General features: G+C 45.5%; 1 protein-coding gene and 1 non-coding gene across 3 annotated transcripts in view; one reads left to right on the forward strand and one right to left on the reverse strand.

Annotated features, from left to right (window-relative positions):
• The window catches only part of ARHGAP35 (Rho GTPase activating protein 35), a 114,150-nt gene that overhangs the window by 71,537 nt on the left and 19,892 nt on the right, over window positions 1-22,721 (forward strand). The window lies entirely within an intron of this gene.
• LOC133055380 (U6 spliceosomal RNA) lies at window positions 22,336-22,442 on the reverse strand. Its single transcript, XR_009692656.1, has one exon. It is a non-coding gene; the product is annotated as a U6 spliceosomal RNA (small nuclear RNA).

A 22,721-nucleotide genomic window follows, 5' to 3' on the forward strand; every position in this document is an offset into this window, starting at 1 on the left:
TCTTCCCCCCTACCCCACCCCAAAGTCTGATTTAAACTATTAAATTTGTTAACTTAGGTGTTTTATTAATCCAAGTAGGCTTCCTCAATTAACTTCAGATTTGTGAAGTCGGGCGTGGTGACCATTATGGTATGATGACAGATGGCAGGCATCAGAACATCTGACTCGAGTCCTGGATCTGTTGCTCACTCATTCAGGCCAGGAGGGTGTTTGGTGAGCCTCTTCAGGAATCCAGAAGACAATGAGCAGAACATGAGTTAGGAAATGAGAAGGGGGGAGGGGTACGCCCATGTTCAAGACCTTGAACCCCCAGAGCCGGGGCTGGAGTCCTGTCGTCTCTCTAATCCTTCATTTCTCCGGTGCAGAATGGAGGTAGTATCTGCATTACCTGTGCTGCATGGTGTGGGGGAAGATCAAAGAAGAGACACACAGAAATGTTTTTAAATGATGAAACTTTGCGACTGTCCTTGCCTTGAGGCATGTTGGTCTCAGTTTGAAAGGTAGCCGTAAGACCTTCTGTTGCTCTTGAGTAGGCACGTGCTATGTGCCGTATCTCATCTCATCTTTACAGCAGCCCTCTGAGGTGGACCATCAGATCATGCCACAAAAGTTAGAGATGACTGGCAACTGTGCCTTCCCGAAAGGTAGGGAGCAGACTCACCACAGCTTTGGTCTGACAGCTTGTATCAGTTCATTCAGTTCAGTCCAGTCGCTCAGTCGTGTCTGTTAGGAGGTTGTCAGTTTAATCATGGCTGCTACTACAGCCGCGCCCAGACTCTGATTTGGTGGACTAGTGCTGTTAACCTCAGCATTTTGGGGATGACAGAGGGTTCCCAACCAGCTTTTTTATTGTTCCTTTTGGCTTCAGTCTACCATAGCTTTTCCCTACTGTTTTATGGTTTTATCTGAAATGTGTTTTGTGGAGGATGCAGCCTTATTGCAGATGTGACAGCATTATATTGCATCTTCTGTCTTCTACTGATCTGAAAGCCACTTGTATATATACATACCGAATTCTAGTATTGGAGTATCTTTTTGAACCCTCTCATCTCGCTGATCTAGCTAGCTAGCTACACATCCATTTTGTCCCAGAGCTATACTGTTTTAATGTCTTGAGTTTTCTAGGTAGCCACTTTGGAATTATCTTGGCTTTTTTTGCTTGTTTAATTTTCTGTATGAACTTTAGAATCTGTTTAATTTTTAAAATAAGCCTTTTATAATCCTGCTGGGATCATATTAAATCATACATTAGCTGTTGACATCTTTATGATGTTATGGGGGTTATTTTGTCTCTCACTAGTATCTTAAACTTCGTGTAGCTCTTGGCTTTTTTGGGGGGGGAAGCACACGTATAAAAAGGGACTAATGTGTGTTTATATAGATAAAGACTTTTGATTTCTGCATATTAACTTTATATTCAGACTCCTTACCGAATATTTTATTGCTCTTAATAGTGTTTCAAATGATTCATTTGGGTTTATTGAGATATAATTTACATATAATAAAACTCACCAATTTTAAGTTTACACCCAATGAATTTTGACAAATGTGTATAGTTTTGTAATGCTCACCACAGTCAAGATATAGAACTTCTTGGGGTTTTTTTTTAGGTGAATAAGTAATAGCACTTATAAATAATTATCATTTGACTTCTTTTCCTCATGTTTATTCCTCTGATTTTATCCCCCTTTGAACTACTTATATTGGCCAATAGTACCTCCAGGACAGTATCACATAATGCTAGTTAGTAATAGTGGATATTCTTGCCTTCTTCCTTGTTGCCTTTGGGATGAAATAATCTTTTCTTTTTCTTCCATTTTTAAAAACTTACCATCCATCCTTTTTCACTAAAAGTTTTTGTTTATTTTTAGTTTTTATAAAGATGCAGTCATAATTTTTCACTTTTGTTCTATTTGGGAATATATTAATAATTTTCTACTGTTGACCCACTCCAACAGTCCTAGAATGAATCATACTTGGTGTGATATACTGGGAAATAGATGATTTGGTCTTTGCTTTCAGGTTCTTATTCACAGGATCTCTGGACGGGTGAGTGTCTTTTATCAGCTAATGAAATGACTGGTGACTTAGGGCCCCTAGAGAGCTTCAGGATGGGACTGGTCACCAAAAAGACCAAGTCATGATTAGAAGGTTGGAAGGTTTAGCCCCACCACCCCCACCAGCCTCTGGGGAGAGGCAAGTGGCTGGAGACTGAGTCCACTCACCAGTGGCCAGTGCTTTAAGCAGTCACACCTATGTAATGAAGCCTCTGTAAAAACCCCTAAATGATGGCGTTCAAAGGCTTTCTGGTTGAGGTGTTGGGAGGGTGCTCAGAGAAGACATAGAAGCTCCATGCCTCTTTCCCCCACACCTTGCCTTGTGCATCTTTTCCACTTGCCTGTTGTGAGTTGTTTCCTTCATGTCCTTACATGCTGTCATTGCAGTGGTGTCCAACTCTTTGCCACCCAGACTGTAGCCCACCAGGTTCCTCTGACCATGGGATTCTCTAAGTTACTGGAGTGGGTTGCCATGTCCTACTCCAGGGACCTTCCTGACCCAGGGATCAAACTGACATCTCTTAGGTCTCCCGCATTGGCAGGCGAGTTCTTTACCATTGGTGCCACCCAGGACACCTTGTATCCTTCATAATAATCCAGCAATATTATTAAGCAAAAATGTGTTCTTGAGTTTGCCAGCTGTTTTGGCAAGTTATCAGACCTGAAAAGGGGATCATGGGGACTTGTGAACTGGTGTCCAAAGTGGGGACCAGTCTTGTGGGACTGAACCCTTAACCTGGGGATCTGCCCTGACTCCAGGTATAGTTAGTGTCAGAACTGAATTGTTTTGGACATCCAGCTGGTCTCTGGAGAGCTGGAGAATCAGTCGGTGTGAGAAAAAACCCACACACGTTTGGTGTCAGAAGTGTGAGTAAAAACAGATGCCTTGGTTATAGAGTATTATTTTTAAATTTGCTGCTGATTGCTAGTTTTTACGTCAAGGTACATAAATGCGGTTATTCTGTAGAGATTTGTTTTTCCTCTTGAACATTGAGAGATGTTTATTGTCTTTATATTTAAATGGCAGTCTTGCTGTGAATAAAATTGGGTTAGCCTTTCTTTCCTCGAGGCCTTTCTAGGCATGCTTTGCTATCTTCTAGTGTGGGCTCTGCCGCAGAGCAGTCTGAAGCCAGCCTGTGTTTCGCCTCAGTGCCTTGAAGATTCCCTTTCTTCACTCTCTCTTTTTAAAGTTTAATAAGTTTACCAGGACATATCTTGTTGATTGAATTAAGTCAGTTTTTCCTGGAACAGAGTGAGCCACTTTAATCTGTAGATTGAAGTCATCCTGACTTCTGTTCTATGCATCCCTTTCAGGTTTTTCAGCAGTGTCATTTTTTTCCCATGTGTTTTTGGTTTCTGTAATGGAAAAAGATTTATTTTTCTCTCCTACTTCCTTAGCTCTGTCCTTAAATGTTTCATCTACTTTCTGTCGTCTTGTCTCTTTCCTGAGCATATCTCTGCCTCACACACTCTCTCGCAGAGGCGGTTGCGTTGTCCTTGTCTTTTACTTCAGGGAATGTGTTTAATTTACTAATGGCAGCATTTTAGGATGAGTGTTCTTTGCAGTTGGTTTTTCTTGCGGGTTTTCTTGTTTCATTTTCGCTAGTAGTCTTGTGCTGGTTGCTTTTTTTTAAATTGTGATAAAATATGCATAACAAAGTTTACCATCAACCATTTTTGAAATGTACAGTTCAGTACGCGCTAGATCCTTTTATAAAATTGTCATCCATCCTTGAATGGGGTGATTCCTTCCAGTCTAGCAATCTGTAGAAAATTCTTTTGGGGAGGGGCTAGCCTAGCAGGGGGTTTTCTTGACTATCCCGCTAGCCTTTCTTGCCCTCAGACATCTGGAAATGGCAGTTGTAATGCCCCGGGCAGTCTCACTCTTGTCCCCCTACCCCCTTGACAGACTGCTTCCTGTAGGTTTGACTTGTGTGTGATTCTTCATGCTGGACTGGGTCTGAGGAGGCCTCAATCACCAATCCCTGAGCCAGTTCCCACTGTTAGAAACAGTGGCTTGCTGGTCTTGCCCCCGTTAGAATGAAGCATTTACTTTTTAGAAAAGGACTTGCCCGCTTTGTCCAACATCTGTAACAACAGGCATCCTCTGATCGCTTTCCCACACCCTTATTTGACTTTTACAGCATTTGATGGTTCTCACTCGTGTTGGGGGTTTGGGGTCACGGAGTCTCTAGTTTTGTCAAAGACGTGCTATTTCTGTTTCTAATTCTCCTGGTTGCTTTTGTGTGGTTCTTTAGTGGAGAAAGGGGTCAAGTCTATCCTGCCATTTGAAAACCAAGTACAGTCTTCAAACTTTAGTAAATTTAGCATTCTGAAAAACTCATTTTTTTGTAGTCCTTAGTTTTTGCTTACTGATGAGAACTTCCACTAGCATTGGTGGGGAAGTGGCTGCTTCTGTGTCGCTTAAAGGTAATCTGATCTTGTCCAGGGAGCCGCTGCTTGAAGGTTTAGAGAGAGGGATGTGTTTAGACCCTTTCCTGCCTTCTCTCCATTGCCCGTTTCTGTCTCCCTCTGATTTTATTAGCATTTCAGTTAGGTCTCTGGCCTCAGTTACCCATGTGTGTATGTGTTTATCACTCTGCCGAGAAACTTAAGAAGGATATGTCTCCTGTATGATCCGACAGTGTGTGGGGCGGGAGTAAATACAGACCAGTCCAATCACCGGAACAGGAAGCTCTTTGTGAGTCTGTGGATAAGAGCTGCACAGACCCTGTGGCTTCCTTAGGTCAATGGAGAATTTCACAGGTTTTCATTCTTTAGTCTACACAAAGAAAGATCCTTTTTAGGGAATAGATTTTATTTTTCACCCCAACTGTAATTATTACTGTCATTTCTTTAGCTAGTTTTTTCTTTTCCACTGGCCATAGTATATCATTCAGATGAGGCCAGATTAAAATTTCAGTGCCTTTAAAAAGCAAAGATTCCCCCCCCCCCTCCCCTTCATAATTTTTTTCTGGCTCCTGTCCAGAGGACATTGTCCTCACTTTGCATTGTCCTCACTCAAGGACCCAGCCGATGGAGCAGGCACCCTCTTGAATGATGCTAGGTGCAAAGGGAAAGAAAGTTCTGGAGAAATTCATTCTAGCAATTAAATGTTTCAGCCTCACCTCACTTCTACTCAGAAGTCATTGGTCAGAACTGGTCACATGGCTTTATCCAACCACAGTGGAGCAAAGGAGCTTATTCTTCCTTGTTCCCAGGAAGAGAGTGGGACAGTGGAGAAGCACTAAGGATGACCATGGCTACCTGTCAGTTGTTTCAGCAGAGTTGGCAAGTGTGTGTGCGTTTTTCTTTTAGCATCCCAGCGGATCAGAATGTCTGTGCCCAGGTCTGAGAGAACTTCCTGGGTGGTTTTGCAGAGGAAAAAGGTTCTGAGCTCTTTTCTCTTCTGCATGATCTTACTTAATCCCCATGCACTCTTATGAGGCAGCGGCTGTTAGTTTCCTATTGCAATGATGAGCTAGTATTGAGAAAAGTCATTTGCCCAAAAGTAGCTTCAACTTATAAGTAGCAGATTCAACTCGAATGTAGAGCTATCTTAATTCCAGAACTCAAGCTCTTAATCTTCATTGAGTATCCACAGCTTTTAAATGGAAGGCTTGTTAGACTAGCCTGTGTATGATGATGGCCTTGCTGACTTAAAAATCTGCCTACCTTCCTGTAACTAGCATAACAGCCCTGGTTGTCTGTGCTTTGAAATGCTAGCCCTTAACAACATTTGGCATTTCCTAGAAGCCGGGAGCCAAAACCCAAATCATTTTAAAAGGAAGTCTTGACAGGGCAGAGAAACACAATTCATGGCAACACAAACTGTACTTCTCTTGTCTGATTGTCGCATGGACCTCGGCAGCCAGCAAGTGTGGTGGCCTGACGGCTTCTGATCATAATGTCCAGGGCCAGCGTTCTCTGTGGGTGGGGATATATGTGTAGCAGTAAGTCAGGTGCTTTCTTTGGCCTTCTAAGTAAATCTAGCAGGTGGGAGACCAGCTTTTAAAACAGGTTAAACTTAAGACCTTTTTTTTGTTTTTTTGCTAGATCCTAAACCTAAAGGTTTCTATTCCTTTTTATTATGGCACTTGTTGTTCTTGATGTAAGATAGGTACTCCTGGTTAAAAATATAATCAAAGGCAGAATGTTTAGAATTTGGTGTACTTGTGTACTGTTGATGGGAATATAAATAGTCATAACCTTTTAAAAAGATAATTTGGCACCATCTGTTAAAAATTTAGAACTATTACTTTCTCAATCCCAGTCATGGGCCCTTCTGGGAATTTGTCCTATGAAAATGGTTACATGTGTCCTCAAAGATGTGTACAAGGATGTCTATTAATAGAATAGCACATCTGTACAGAGGAGCTCTAGGCAGATGTTAAAAAGATAAGGTTTATCTAACTAGTATGGGATTGTGTATGTCCAAGATTGATTGTAAGGTGGGAAGAGCAAGTTGCAAAATAGTGTGTGTAGTATGATCTCATGATTAGGTAGAGTGAACCTATGTGTATATGCTTGTGACTTGATGTGAAACTGTTTGAAAATAGCAAAGGTTTCAGGAGTGCCTCCCAGACAGCTCTTGGTGAGGAGGGAGATTTTCAGTAGGGGTAGTGCTGAAAAATAGGGCTTTTATCTATTTACTTCTGTATATAATTGCTATATTGTATGAAAAGAAGTTAAACAACACATGTATATTACTTAAAAAAAAACTAAACTATATAGAAACTGTTTGAAGTGGAAAAGTAGAGTTGCTTCTCACTTCTCATAGTTACCTACTGTTAGAAGTTTGAGAGGTCCTCTTGCAGAGAGTTATTTTCTATGCACATATACACACACACACACACACGTAACAAACATCACATGCACAGTGTGTTTATACAGAGCTGTGGCAGCATGAAACGTACTGTTGTGTAACTTATTTTTTTCCCCCTGAAAAGTATATTGAGCACATTTTCCCACATTGCTGAGTGTAAACTACTCCTGTGACTTCTTCTTCCTCTCCTACTTCTGCTTCCTCTGCCTCCTCCCTTTCACTGCAGAGGATATCTTGGCCTGGATGTATCATAATTTATTTGCTGTTGAGGGACATTGTTTCTAGTCTTTTATTATAAACAGTACTGCAGTGGATGTCTGTCTGTAGGCAGGTGTATTCAGACACATACAGGTGTACAAATATATCTGAAGGAGAAATACACTTAATAAAACGTCCTCTCAGTGGACGTTTTATGTTTCGATGGGTGTTGCCAAAATACTGTTCAGTGTGTAAGGGCAGCACGATGTCTTTATGTCTTTAAAATGGCAATACACTAGAATTGCAAGATGCCTTAAAAATCATCTTATTCAACTCTCCTCAATATTGGTGGATTTCATGAACATATGGAACAGAAGAAGCCAGAGACAAAAGAATACATACTATATGATTCTGTTTATACAAAGAAGAAAAACAGGAGACACTTACCTATGCCATTATAAGTCAGCACAGTGGTTATCCTTGGTGAGGAACAGAGACGCTGAGGGGGCTCCTGGAAGGCTGGAAGTGCTCTATGTCTTGGTTTGGGTGCTGTTCCACACGTTCATGAAATTCATCAATATTGTAGAGAGTTGAACAAGATGGTTTTTTTTAATCATTTTATCATTTACATTTATCATTGTACACTTCTCTATAAGTTTATAAATGTGTATTATGAGAGTTTTAATGTATAAATGAGAGTTTTTTGGTTTTTTAGGCATCTGGCCCAACTCTTTGGTTTTATAGTCTTAAGACTAAGACCCCAAGAGTTGAAGAGTTTCCTGCCCCTCCTGCCAGATACAACTGAGGCTTCCTGAGAGCTTCTCCCTGGAAGCTAGAGCCCCAGCCTGTCTTGCCAAGAATGGACTAATGATGCTGTTGGCACTCAGGAAGGCTGGGAATGTGTGACAGCGTCTCTCACCTTCGGGCCCTTGAAGAGTAATGGTGTGTCTGAGAGCCAGCTGAGGTGTCACAAGGGAGTTTCTGGTCTTATAGCTTACAGCGCTTTGTTTGGGAAAACCCTAGCACAGGCCTCACACCCAGTCGATAAGACAAGCTCAGAAGGTCTGTAGTTCTCTGTCATTTCCACCGGCCTCTCATTTCTTTTTCTTGAGACTTTTTCTCTTTGCATCCTAATCTGTCCTTTCCACTGCTTATTTCTGGTTGTTTTCAGGCCAGTCCCTATTTCAGATAGTTATATCTTTTTCAGTAAAATTGTTTGTTCAGAGTAAAAAGGAAACAGATTTCTGTATTATCCTTCCTGGCCTGCTTTAAGAGAGTGGTGGATTCCAAGGAGTTGTTTGCATGCTGTGTGACTCCCAAGATGGGTGATTTTCAGCATCCAGGAGTCCTTTATTTTGCTATGGAGATTGTATCTGGAAACCTTTCGTGAGTCAAAGCATAGCTGGTTATTCGAGCATTTCCTGTGGTCAGAAATTCTCCTTGTGGTCAAGAAATTGATCGGAGATTAAGATGCATTCTGAGCGTTTTCTGGCATGAACACACCTACTGACTTTGCTAGTGTTCGCAGCACATCTGTGTCGGATGTCCCGTTCGATCACGAGTTAGAAATAGTGGCTAAGTTACACAGCCCTCTTAGTATAAGACAGCTTTATCATGGTCTAATCCGTGTCCTGACAATACCAAGAGATTTGTGCAAACTTTAGCTAAGTCCATACTGGCCGCCTCTTAAATCTTAAACATCCCTGACACATGGAGGAAGTGTTAAAGACAGTTCCTGATCTATTCTAAAGAGGCACTGGTAAATACAGAGCTGGGCGAAGACATTCTGGGTATGAAACTGAAGAGACACCAAATTGAAAAGTCCTGATTTTGAACCAAAGGAGGCCTTCTGTAAGTGGGCACTTTCAGTAGAAAATTCCCATGTGGGACTTCACTCCAGGCCCCTAGCCCACCTTTTTTTTGTTTCCCTTCACTCTCTGCCCTCCTTCACTATGGCCTCAGCAAATCAATTTGTTACCAGAGATCAACTTTGAATCATGCCTTCTCACTGACTGGTCATCCTTACTCCTGTTGACCTCCCTCTCCCTCTTCTGGACTTCTCTGCCGATATTGTCTGTGTGCTCTGCTTAGCAGGCACCATGTTGCACCTTATTTGTTGTTACTCACTCGCTCAATCGTGTCCGACTCTTTGTGGCCCCATGGACTGCAGCACGCCAGGCTTCCCTGTGCTTCACTATCTCCCGAAATTTGCTCAAACTCATGTCCATTCAGTTGGTGATGCCATCCAACCATCTCATCCTCTGTCATCCCCTTTTCCTCCTGTGTTCAATCTTTCTCGGCATCAGGGTCTTTTCCAGTGAGTTGACTCTTCGCATCAGGTGGCCAAAGGATTGGAGCTTCAGTGTCAGTCCTTCCAGTGAATATTCAGGGTTGATCTCCTTTAGGGTTGGCTGGTTTGCTCTCCTTGCATTCCAAGGGACTCTTGAGAGTCTTCTCCCACACCACAGTTCAAAAGCATCGATTCTTTGGCACTCAGCCTTCTTTGTGGTCCAACTCACATCCATGCATGACTACGAAAAAAACCATAGCTTTGACTATATGGACCCTTGGCAGCAAAGTAATGTCTCTGCTTTTTAATATGCTGTCTAGGTTTGTCATAGCTTTTCTTCCAAGGAGCAGGCATCTTTTAATTTCATAGCTGTAGTCACTGTCTGCAGTTCTGCCTTATAACTTACCTTGTGTTGTCTTTAATTTGATTACACTCTTCACGTCTTTGCCTTGTCTTCCTAGTGTTGCCTTCTGAAAGGAGGTGACGGTGCTGGTGATTCCTCTGTCCCACTGTCCGTGGAATCCAGTGTTCTGTCACCCAGGCAGTGTACTTTCGGTGGTGAGATGTTGCTCTGACACCCTGTTGCCCAGATCCTGCCGCGTGTCGTATCATCAGAGATGAGATTTCTTTTCTTTTTTTTTTTTTGAGATTTCTATAAAGAGAAGATTCAACTGCTAATTGATTTTGCAGACTTGCGTGGGTGGCATCTTTCTTTGTCTTCCTTTGCACCATTGGTCAATCTCTGTTGAAAAACTGTGCCAGAATTATTTTCAAGTTCTGTCTGACTTAACTGACCCTCTGGATTTAGGGTAATATATGACTGTCAGGTCAGTTTCCATTCAGCACAAGAGTTGACGTGGCTTGTTGGAGCTTAGTGGAAGAAGATTTTACCCATATTTGTTCAATATGTGAATTCTTTGAAAGGAATGAATAGGCAGGCATAAGCAACATGAGCCCAAGGTGAGACTTTAAAAGACTCACAAACTTTTTGCAGAAATGCATAGTCCTGGTAAGTCTTTGGTAGCCTGTTCAAATCTGAAGCATTGATCTAAATTTTTATTCAGTTATCATAGTACTACCTTTTAATCCTTCCCCTGTATCTTGTGACAATTACTTTATCAACTGTGAAATCCTAAAAATTGGTTCTTTTCTAAGTTTTTTTTTTTCAGATTTCACTTTCTCGTTTTTATACCAGAATTGTGTGTCCTAAATTCTTATCTTATTATGCATTCTAATAACTGGTAGAATTCATCATTTTCAACCCTTTACCGGAATATTCTGTAGCCTCACACTGTCCTAAAACAGGTCCTAAAGACCTGTTATGTACCAGTTCCCTCTTAGATGCTGCAGGTTCAGAGATTATAAGACAGTTGATGTTGCCCTCACAGGGCTCTCAGGAAAGGAAGTAGTTGGCGGCAAAGCTTCCATTTTTTTCCAGCCCCAGTGCCTGGCTTCTTCTACACACCTAACAGCCACCAGGGTCTACAGGGCAACCTTCCAACCAGCCTCTATGTGGTATTTTTCTATTGGATCTTTTAAAGTTAGTTTTGCTATTTTTTTTCTTTTGGCAAAGTATCTTAAGTGACTTTATAAATTATTTTTCTTTAGTGTATTTAACTTTTCCGTTGAGATTTTAATTTGGTTTATGTTTGATATGCAGTTGAACATCTTTGTCTAGTATATGCTCTTTGAATCCAAGATCATGATATCTCTGCATTTTTTCTTTTCATTTTTTTCATAGTTAGTCTTTGCATTTGTTTGTCTTTACTTTCTAAGGTTGATGAGGTGGTTTGAGTGTAATAAATTAGTTTGTCAGCCTGTAAGTATCTGGGCCTAGTGAGTAATTTCAGTGCTGAGGAGATCCTGAGCCTGAGGTCAAGTCCCAATGAAAATAGCTACATGGAAGAGGAAATTAATAGTTTAAGGCATGAAAGAAAAGAAAGTGAAAGTGAAGTCTCAGTCATGTCCGACTCTTGGCAAAACCATGGACTATAGTCAACTAGGCTCCTCAGTCCATGGAATTTTCCAGGCAGGCGTACCGGAGTGGGTTGCCATTTCCTTCTCCAGGAAATCTTCCCAACCCAGGGATCGAACTCATGTTCAAGGCATGAGTTTGCCTCAAGTCTGTGAGCTTAAGCTTTAGGTGGAGTCAGGGATGGAAGGAAATCCCCTGAGCTGGCCTGTTAGTGTCAGGGTTGGGGGCTTGGCCTGAAAGAGAAGTTGGATTCTATAACAAAGAAAGGCTAGAAAAGAACCTTCTGGGTAGGGAAGGTGGCCTGAAGGAGATTCAGGTATAGAGGGGAAAGGTGCTGTTGACCACATAGCTGTGTTGCCTAGAATCTTTGAACATCAGGCTCAGCATTCAGGCTTGGCCAGGGGTTTTCAGACGCGCTGTCCTAGTTTCCTAGGATTCTAAGGATGTGCTTCTGTGTGGAAAACAGAAGGCAGGCCACTGGGACTTCTGGGTCCTTCACCCATAAGGTTCAGTTTAAGATTTTATTGGGAAAAAAGATTTTGATGCCCCTGAGAAGGTTTATCAGTCCTTGTTCTCTTCAGTGGGAAGGCAGGGTTCAAAGGGTTTTATCTGAGAGAATTTGCGGGAGCTCTCAGAGGTCGCTCCCTTTTAACCTCCCCACATCACTCAGCCTAATCAATAGGTCCTGCTGTTGCTCCCACCTAAGTGGCCTTGAATCCCTCTGCTACTGCTGTTAGTCTCACTCTCTTTCTGGTTTATGATCATAGCCTCTTGGTAATTGGGCTTTTTCCTTCTGGTCTCATGTCTGCTCAGCCCTTTATCCACACTGCTGCGGATATCTTCCTAAAGTGAACGAGATCACGCCACCTCCCTTGTCTAAAGTTCTTCAGTGGCTCTCCATTACCTTCAGGGTAGAATTGAATACCATTGCCAGCAGAATCTGGTATCTAGCCTCACCTCTTGCCATTTTCACTCCCAGTGATAAACTTCAGCCACACAAGTTGGAACAGCCTGCAGCTGGTGTGCTGTTTCTCACCCGCATTGTCTTTACTTGCCGATCCCTTCCCAGAGTCCCCTCTGAAGGCCTTCTCTGGCCTGTCTGAGCCACTGCCCACCACCCCGTGTTCTGCAGTGCTCTGTGAGCACGTCCACACTGGACCCTGATTGTCCTCCTTCCTCAATAGATCTTAAGTTCCTTGAGGCAATGGACTGGGTCTTCATCATTGTATCCTCCAAACCAAGGACACAGGGCTCTCATAAATGATTCTGAATGCATGAATGGTGTCGAGACATTCACAAGAGCTCTTTCCTCAAAAGTGCCATTCGGTGGAAACGTGGGATTGTGTCTAAAGAAAGGGAAAGTAAAAAGATACGTAAAATACCAAGGTCTTGAGCACAGTTGCAGCCTTTCAGTGGGAACTAGTTTCCCTGCGTCCTTAGTGTGAAGGGTAGAGGGTGTATTGCTAACAGTCCAGGGAACCTGTGAAACTTTTCAGGTGGGTTGTATAAATACAGGGGCTCCAAAGGAAGGGAGGTGTGCGCCGGCAGAGCAGGGGAAGGAGAGCCAGCAGCCGGGGCTCGTGGGAGACGTGGTGTCCCAAGGGTGCAGCTCGCCATGAAGATTCAGGGGCACCTTTCCTGAGCTTGGGGACATGGTGTAAATGACTTTAGAATTTAGAGTTCAAAAATAAGGGACTTGCCTAGCAGTCCAGCAGTTAAGACTCCACGCTCCCAACGCAGGAGGCATGGGTTCAGTCCCTGGTCTGGGAATTGGGATCCTGCATGCTGCACAAGTGTGGCCAGAATAGTAATAACAGCAGCAAGTAATAATAGTCATAATGACAGGGAGACACGGCTCTATTTGTTATAGGCAAAGAGAGAGGTAACAGCCCAAATGTCCCGCAGGTGAGCGGGTAAACAAACTATGGTCTGTCTGTACAGCAGAATGTTATTCCACCATAAAAAAGAAGGATGTACCTGTGTGCATTACAACATGGATGACCTTTGAAAACAGTATACGGAGTGAAAGAAGCCAGTCCAAATATTTTAGGACCCCATTTATATGAAATGTCCAGAGTAGGCAGATGTACAGAGACAGAAAGTAGAACCACTAACCACTAAGACAGAAAGTAGATTAGTGGTTGCCAGGGGTTTATAGGTTGGAGAATCTGAAGTTTCTTTTGGGGTTGATGAAAATGTTCTAAAAGTGATTGTGGATAATGGTTACACAGCTCTGTAAAATTTACAAAAAATCATTGAATTGTTTACTTTCAGTGGGCGAATTGTGTGGTATGTGAGTTGTATTTCTGTAAAGCTTGTTATAGGAAATTCCTTGGTGGTCCAGTGCTTAGGGCTCAGTGCTTCCACTGCCGTGACCAAATGCAGTCCCTGGTCAGGGAACCTAAGATCCTGCAAGCCATGTGGCATGATCCCCCCACCCCCGCCCCCGCCCCCAGAGATAAAGCTGTTAGAATAATAATGCTGATGATAATGAGTGGAGGCTAGGGGATAGATGTTTTACCCCAAGGGATTTGGCGCTTAAAATTTTTCAGCCCCCTGCAGCTTGTCTGAATTCAGAGGTCCTTAGAGAAGAGACCTGCTCTGACCAAGACGCTTCATTCCCTGGTGACAGGTCTTCTCCCGATGCGCTCTGGGAGGTGGTGTTCAACCACCTGGAGCAAGGGTGGGGAGGCTGGGCTGAGACAGCTCCGTGACTACGTGAACATTTACATCCAGGCTAATCTGAGCAGCTACGGGCAGATGGTTAGAGAAGACTCTCCCTTCAAGGGTGTAAAGACCGGATAGAGAGCTTGACCATCCTGTCCTAACTAACAGCTGAATGTATTGTCTGTGGGGTGTTGTCAGCCTCAAAAAAGCAATCCATTTTCTCTCCTTGCCATCTGAAAAAGATCTGCTCATGCCATTGTTAGATCTCTTTGCTACAAGTCCTCTTGGGTTGGGTTAGTTTAGGCTTCTGAGTTTATCTCCATCCTCAGGAATCCTTCCCTGAATCCCCGCCCTCCCGCTGCCCCGGGTGGGGGAAGGTGTGGCTGCTGGCAGAGCCAGTAGGTGCTCCACTGTTGTCGCCACTCTGCTTCCTCCTGGTCACTTTGCTTCTTTGTTTCCTGAGATCAGAGGGCGGGGAAGTAGACTTGTTAGGACTTAAAGGATGAGTAGCACTGAAGTGATCAAGACCAGATCACAGCCCTCCACTGAGGACCTCAAGAGTAGAGACTGCCTCTTCTTTGCCGTCACCTGGCGTAGCACCTGACATACTGTAGGCACTGTGTTTATTGAAGGAATAAGTGATATCTTTTGCCCTGTGTACTAAATTAGTTAGATTAGGGGAGATAACGAAATAATCACTAGACACAAGATGAATTCTTGAGGATTAATCCTTAAAGATTTCTCACTGGTGAGTCTGTCTACACTTCTGCTTTTTTCGCTGCTCTCTTTCTTTGCCCAGGTGAAACAGAACGCATGAGGTTTTGTTTCACCCTGCAGCAGCTGTAGAGTGCCGCTGCCGCAGGAGCCGTCTCTGGAGTTTGCTTAAGTATTTGTTGTCCGAGGGACAGTTGGAGCAGGGAGCTTGGGGGAGAGCAGATTCTCAAAGCACTGGAATCTATGGCCTGAAGGACTGTGCAAGTTTATTTTTACTTAGAGGTGCATAACCTGGAGACTGTGGATAGGCTTCTTGGAGGTCTGTGAACCCCTGAAATTCAGTGTAGAGATTATACGTGTGTGCATACACGTGCAATGGGGCTGAATCATAAGCTACAGTCTTCATCAAGCGATCAAAGGGAGAGGAGTCTCCTCCTCCCCAAGGGTTAAGGGCTCTGTGCAGCCCAGTGGAATACCTCCTGTCGCAGCTGTAGTACATTCACTTCAGTTCAGTCGCTCAGTCATGTCCCACTCTTTATGACCCATGGACTGCAGCACGCCAGGCCTCCCTGTCCATCACCAACTCCCAGAGCTTGCCCAAACTCATGTCCATTGAGTCCATGTTGCCATCCAACCATCTCATCCTATGTCTTCCCCTTCTCCCGCCTTCAGGCTTTCCCTGCATCCGCGTCTTTTCAGATGAGTCAGTTGTTCGCATCAGGTGGCCAAAGTATTGGAGTTTCAGCTTCAGCATCAGTTCTTCCACTGAATATTCAGGACTGATTTCCTTTAGGATGGACTGGTTGGATCTCCTCTATGTCCAAGGGACTCTCAAGAGTCTTCTCCAACACCACAGTTCAAGAGCATCAATTCTTCAGCACTCAGCTTTCTCTATAGTCCAACTCTCACATCCATAAATGACTCCTGGAACACCCATAGCTTTGACTAGACGGACCTTTGTTGGCAAAATAATGTCTCTGCTTTTTATTTATTTATTTATTTGTCTCCACTTTTTAATATGCTGTCTAGATTGATCATAGCTTTTCTTCCAAGGAGCAAGTGTCTTTTAATTTCATGGCTGCAGTCACCATCTGCAGTGATTTTGGAGCCCAAAAAATAAACTCTGTCACTGTTTCCACTGTTTCCCTATCTATTTGTCATGAAGTGATGGGACCAGATGTCACGATGTTAGTTTTCTGAATGCTGAGTTTTAACCCAACTTTTTCACTCTCCTCTTTCACTTTCATCAAGAGGCCTTTAGTTCTTCTTTGCTTTCTGCCATAAGTGGTATCATCTGCATGTATGAGGTTATTGATATTTCTCCCGGCAATCTTGATTCCAGGTTGTGCTTCATCCAGTCCAGCATTTCTCATGATGTACTCTGAAATAAGCAGGGTGACAGTATATAGCTTCAACGTACTCTTTTCCTGATTTGGAACCAGTCTGTTGTTCCGTGTCCAGTTCTAACTGTTGCTTCTTGACCTGCATACAGATTTCTCAAGAGGCAGGTAAGGTGGTATGGTATTCCCATCTGTTTAAGAATTTTCCACAGTTTGTTGTGATCCACACAGTCAAAGGCTTTGGCGTAGTCAATGAAGCAGAAGTAGATGTTTTTCTGGAATTCTCTTGCTTTTTTGATGATCCAGTGGATGTTGGCAATTTGATCTTTGGTTCCTCTGCCTTTTTGAAGTCCAGCTTGAACATCTGGAAGTTCATGGTTCGTGTACTGTTGAAGCCTGGCTTGGAGAATTTTGAGCATCACTTTGCTAGTGTGTGAGATGAGTGCAGTTGTGAGGTAGCTTAAACAGTCTTTGGCATTGCCTGCCTTTGGGATTGGAGTGAACACTGACCTTTTCCAGTCCTGTGGCCACTGCTGAGTTTTCCAAGTTCGCTGGCATATTGAGTGCAGAACTTTCACAGCATCATCTTTTAGAGTTTGAAATAGCTCAGTTGGAATTCCATCACCTCCACTAGTTTGTTCATAGTGATGCTTCCTAAGGCCCACTTGACTTCACATTCCAGGATGTCTGGCTCTAGGTGAGTGATCAGGTTTTCGGCGTCTCACCTCCATATTACAGATTGAAGATAGATAACCCTCCTGGGTGCTGGAGCTTATTGACTCCCCCAGGTTTACCTCTCCCCTCAGGGAGATGGCGTAGCCCTCATCTGTCCCACCCTGTGCCCGCTAGGCCCAGACGCCCGTGGCAGGGCGCACTTGCCCGGGGGTGGTACACAGTCCCTCAGAAGACACCACCTGGGCTTTCCTGGAGCTGCCTCCAAAACCCCACCAAACTGTAAACAGAAAATGGCTGCTAAGTGTTCAAGATAAGTACTGTACGTACATCTTCAGCTTTATAGCTAACTCAGAGCAACTTGCAGTGTTGCCCTGATGGGAGACCACAGGACAAAAGGCCAAGCTCTTACTGGAGCTGATTTCCTACAGCTGTTGGGGAACTCCCAGGTTGCTTAATCTAACTGGGAAATGGTCTTTATTTAGCCCTGGCCTTCAGCACGGAGCCTTGCACAGAGGGGGGCCAGAGCGGCACCTGTGGGCCGAGGGCAGGTGTGGCCCTGAGCGCCTTCCTTCACTTCTCGGAGTCTCTGTTTCCGCGGCTGTGAGACGAAGCTGCAGATTGCTTCCTTGCAGAGTTGTTGTGCGTGGGCATGCCACCCCGCCCCCCCGCCCCAGCACCTCGATGTATTCACCGGCCTGGAAGCTCTCCAAACCCTGCTGAGAGTTTATGTAGAAGTTCCATTACATAGGCATAATTGATTCCTTATTGACCTTTGGTGATTGAGTTCAATCTCCAGCCCCTGTACCCTGCTGGATGTTGGGGGTGGGGCTGAAAGTTCTAACTCTTATAATCAAGGTTTGGTCTTTCTGGTGACTAGCCCCCATCCTGAAGCCATATAGGTTCCCCCCCTCAAAAGTCACTTCATTATCATAAACTCAGGTTTCAGATAACAAGGGGCTTGTTATAGATAGCAGAAGACACTCCTATCAGGAAATTCCAAGGGTTTTAGGAGCTCTGTATCGGGAACTTGGGACAAAGACCAAACAGGTACTTCTGGGTTTTCTTTGGCTGCGCTTGGGTCTTTGTAGCGTTTTGTTCCAGCTTGTCTCGTTGCGGCGAGCAAGGGGCTGCTCTTTGTGGCGGTGCTCAGGTGTGGAGCACAGGCTCTAGGCACTCGGGCTTAGTTGCTCCACGGCGTGTGGGATCTTCCGAGACCAGGAATTGAACTGTGTTCCCTGCACTGGCAGATTCTTACCCACTGTACCACCAGGGAAGTTGTATTTCGTTTTATACCACATTGCCCCTGCCCTCACCTCCCCACAGGGTTCCTGCGTTTAAGATCTTGCCGGTGGGTTTCCTCTGCCCTGTGTGGACACTGAGGGCTGACCTGACCAGTGACTTCAGGCTGGGAAGGAGCAGGAGGAGGAGCCCAGCCCTGGGCCTGCGCCTCGTCAGGGTGGGGAGGACTCTGCTCTTTGTCTCCCTAGGGCACCTTACTCTTAGCTTTTCTCCCATAACTTAGAGGACAGTGTTCATCTCACAGTAGCACTGATCCCTTTTATAAAGAGAGGAAACAGAAACCTTTCTCTGTACTCAGGCGGGTAAAGCTGTGAGCTTTATAGCATCAGACTGAACAGATTCACGTTTTACCAAGTTCCTTCCCTCTTGGGAAACAGCTGCCCTAAAAAAGCCTCCATATTTCCCTCCATATTTATCATAGACGCTTTCTCCAGCTCTCGTGGAAGAGAATTGGCGGGTCTAGAGCTGTTAAATCTAGTTATTTCCCTGTAGTCAGCCTGGATCTCTGTAATTCTGTCTTGCAGAAAAGGCGGCTAATTTCAGTAGAGATCCTCCCATCTATCACTGTAACAGTTTAATAGGTGCAGTTACAGCTTGAACACACCAACAGGCTTTATGTGAGTAATTGCCATATTTATGCTGCTTTGAATTGATGATAAAGTGCTAAAATATGAGGTATGTTGTTTCATATGCTGTGATTTTATGGGGGTTCTGTGTTACTTAATCCCTTCCCTCCTCCGATAATTCCAGGTTTGTTAGCTAGTTGCTTTCTCATTATCCAGATAGTTTTAAAACAAAGCTTTCTCCACCTTTTTTGACTATTTCCCATGTGCTCGCATCTCACCACTCTCCTGTTTTCTCCTTGCTTATAAGTTAAACACAAGTTATTTGCATTCTAGAAGTGCCTCCTTGCCATAAAGGCAGGCAGCTCCACTTTGGGCTCTTCCAGATAAGCAGAGTTCACGTGGCTGTGACTCGGCAGTGCTCACAGATTTCCTCAGGACCCAGTGCCCTGATCGGAACATCATGCCCTGGCAAGCTGCCTGGGGAGCCCAGCAGCCAAAGAGAAGCAAAGCCTGTTTCACATAGTAGTCCTGCCCTTCCATCCAAGACAGAAATGATCTGGGTGGAAGCCCAGCTCTCTCCGAGACAGTTCCAGCAGGCCTGCCTTGCCTGGCTGTTCCCACCACCCTTTCCCTCCATTCAGCGGTGCGCCTCGGTGGAAAGGCCCCCTCTGCCCTCCACTGAGAGGCGACGGGACGAGTCAAGGCCATGTGCCCGACAGGCCGTGCAGCAGGCCATTTTGAGGCGGCCCTGGGAGCAGCACCTGCTCTCACTCCCCCTTCTCCCCCTGGTGGTGTGTGTATGTGGGGGGCGGGGGGGGGGGGGCGGTGTTTCTGTCTAGCTTCCAGGAAGGGGCGCAGCCCTCTTGGGGGGGGTCCCAGCCAAAGCCATGCCACTGACCAGATCTGTAAAAGTGAGCAGCCCAGATGGGGAGACCACACCTGGAACAGCCAATGGCTTACCCTGGAGAGCGCGGGAATTTGCTCAGTCAGTCCCCTCAACTTCTCCAGGGAGTGGTAGAGGCAGGAGAACCAGTCCACAGAGGAAGGTGGGACCTGGGCGCCCTGGGTCATGACGCACCTTCTCCGTGCCGACCAGACCTCAGACTGTCTCCTGTATTCCATGAGCAAGGAGGGCCTGCCAGGATGCCTTGAAGCACGAGGCTGGTCGAGAACAAACAACTTGAGTCCACTTCCTCCCTCTCTTCAGCCAGAGAAACTGCACTTTCATTACCAGGCATGTATCCCTCCTTCCGTCCTTTCTTTGGATAGTTACCGAATGCCTTCTCCAGGCACGAGTTACTGTGCCAAGTCCAGGTGCATAGAAGGGTAACTGAGAAACATGCCCCCTCTCTCCTGGGGGGCCAGCATTCAGCAATCACACAGCTGTCTGGTGACTTTCAAGTTGCACCCAGCGCTGTATGGAGAGAGTACGCAGTGGTTAAACCCAGGCTCTGAAGCCCGTGTGGGAGTAGTCAGAATAGGAGGATGCAGCTCACAGGGCCGCCGTGAGGGTTGTGGAGATTCTGTGTGTAAAATGCTAATCACTGGGCCTGGCCCAGCATGTGTGTTGCATAAATATAAGCAGTTTTATTCTCCTAACTGCCTTATTCTGGGGGTCAGGGGAGACCTCTGAGGGAGCAGGGTTTAGCCAGTCAAAAAAGGGAAGGCAGAAGTTGAAGGAGGAAGTCTCCGAGGCAGTGGGGGCTGGGGGTCACACTAGGAGGCCTTGACAGGCCAGCATGATTGGAGTTGGGTGGCAGGGGCAGCAGGGTCAGGTGTGGTGCAGGCCCCCCAGGCCACCTGTGGACAGCTTTCTACTGTATCCTGGACGCAGAGTGCAAGGATTGTAGGCTTGCGGAGACCATGATCAGATTTTCTGCCAGTGTTACAGGCTTCTAGTCTATGAAGTGTCTTTTCTTAGTGAGGAAAGAGGCCAGGAAAGGAGAGCCACTGGGCTGTGATGGGTGCCATCTTTGAACCTTTCATGGTTTGTTGAGAATCAGGAACCGGAAAGAAGTTCACCTGTGCCCTTGTTAATGCTTACGAGGAATCTGCCTGTGACCTCAGGGGCTTTTCTGCCGGGGGGCCTGCTGTGGACTGGAAGTTGGCATTGTTCCCACGGAGGTGGTGGTGGTGGTGTGTTGGATGTACCTGTGTGTTCGTGCAACTGTTTCTTTGCTGGTAGCTCAGTGTTGAGTCAGTGAGGACCCCCCCACCCCACCCTCAGCGCCAGCTCTGTGCTGTGGTGGCACTAGCTCGCCTCCGAGTCACACTGCCGTCCCCCACGCCACTGGGCTTGGCATGTGCTGGCAGAGTCACACTTGGAGCCTGAAGGAGGCTCATGTTCCTAGTTGGGGCTCCCAGCTGCTCCTGCCTTTGAATATCGGTGGCTGCCTTGCAGAGTACACTCCGCTCCCCTCAATTCTAGGTCACACTCCTCTCCCTCTCCATCCTAGGCTGCCCAGAACCAGCAGTATGCACTCTGGGCTGGCCCAAGGTTGACTTTGTCATGGTGGTTTTCTGCAGCACATCTACTGGGGTATGCATCTTCTTGAAAGTCAGGGACAGAGCCCCTTGCCAGGTCGGAGCAGGGCCCAGATGCCCTCTTTCACAGTGACTGACAGTAAGCACACGGGTAGCTTACAAAGGATCAGCCAGATGCTAGAGCCATATGATGCCCCAGACCTGGTGTGATATTTTCATCTTTTCCCCTCCAGGTCTCTTCTCTCTCTTCTTCCTCAGCCTCGAGATTTATGACACTGCTGTGTGTACATACAATGACGTTGGAAATTTATAACGCCACAGTGCCCGGTTGTGGGGCTGACACCCGGTCAAGCTGTCATAATAGACGCCAGTGGCATTCTGTCAGGGGGAGAAAGGAGGGGTGGCCTTGCCAGAAACAGGTCTTGACTGACGAGGGAATCACCCAGGAAGGACCGCCAACAAAGGGGCGCTGGCGGGGCCAGAGCGACCTTAGTGTTCAAGGAACACAAGAGCCAGAAAATCACTCCAGGCACATCCAGAGCAGGAAGGCAACAGGGGACCTAGTGGGGCTGCTTTGCTGTGCCCAGTAGTGGAACTTCATCGGAGGAAGAAAGCGCGGACACTGTCCGTTGGCTGCTGTCGGTCAGAGAGGAGGCGGCATTTCTTCTCTGGCTCTCCCTGCGTCTCCTCCAACTGACAGATGAGAGCGCTGAGCGGGTGTGAGTGAGGAGATGACTGCGCGTGAGTGAACAGGGGAGGAACAGAAAAACCTTCTAGCCCCAATGAATCCAGCATTTATAGGGTAAAGCCTACAAGTGATATTTAAAGGATAAGGGAATAGGGAGTTAACATGAGAGGGAGGAGCCCAGCATTTAAATACACAGTCAGCCAAGACTGAGTGAGCCAGCTCCCCCACCACACACCCAGCTCTCTGGCCCTGGGCTTAGCCTCTCTGAGCTGCTATCTGCTCTCTGTAAAATGGGGATAAAAATAATACTATTTACCTCAAAGAATTACTGGGTGGATTCACCATGATGATTCTAGTGAAGAGCTGAGGAAAGTGCCTGGCATATAGTAAGCCCTCAGCAAAAGTTAACTGTTTTTTTTTTATTGTTTTATTTATTTATTTATTTATTTTATTAGTTGGAGGCTAATTGCTTCACAACATTTCAGTGGGTTTTGTCATACATTGACATGAATCAGCCATGGAGTTACACGTATTCCCCATCCCGATCCCCCCTCCCTAAAAATATGGAACGCTTCACGAATTTGCGTGTCATCCTTGCGCAGGGGCCATGCTAATCTTCTCTGTATCGTTCCAATTTTAGTATATGTGCTGCCGAAGCGAGCACTATTTTTATTGTTTTATTATCATCATCATTATTTCAGTGTGCCGGCCATTTGTGTTACTTGCTCTTCATACCTGTAATCTGAGTATGCATAACATCTCAATAGTCATTTGTAAACAGCCCCATTTTTTGATGAGGAACCCGAGGCTTAGAGAGGTTGAATGGTTTTCCCCAGTCACCCAGAAGCTATGAGAGAGCCAGGATCAAAACTGAGATCACATGCGTAGAGACTGTTACGTAGAGAATGAAGTAAATCAGAAAGACAAGAACAAATATCGTGTA

This window comes from Dama dama, chromosome 4 (genome assembly GCF_033118175.1).
Source record: "Dama dama isolate Ldn47 chromosome 4, ASM3311817v1, whole genome shotgun sequence".
Lineage (NCBI taxonomy): Eukaryota > Metazoa > Chordata > Mammalia > Artiodactyla > Cervidae > Dama > Dama dama.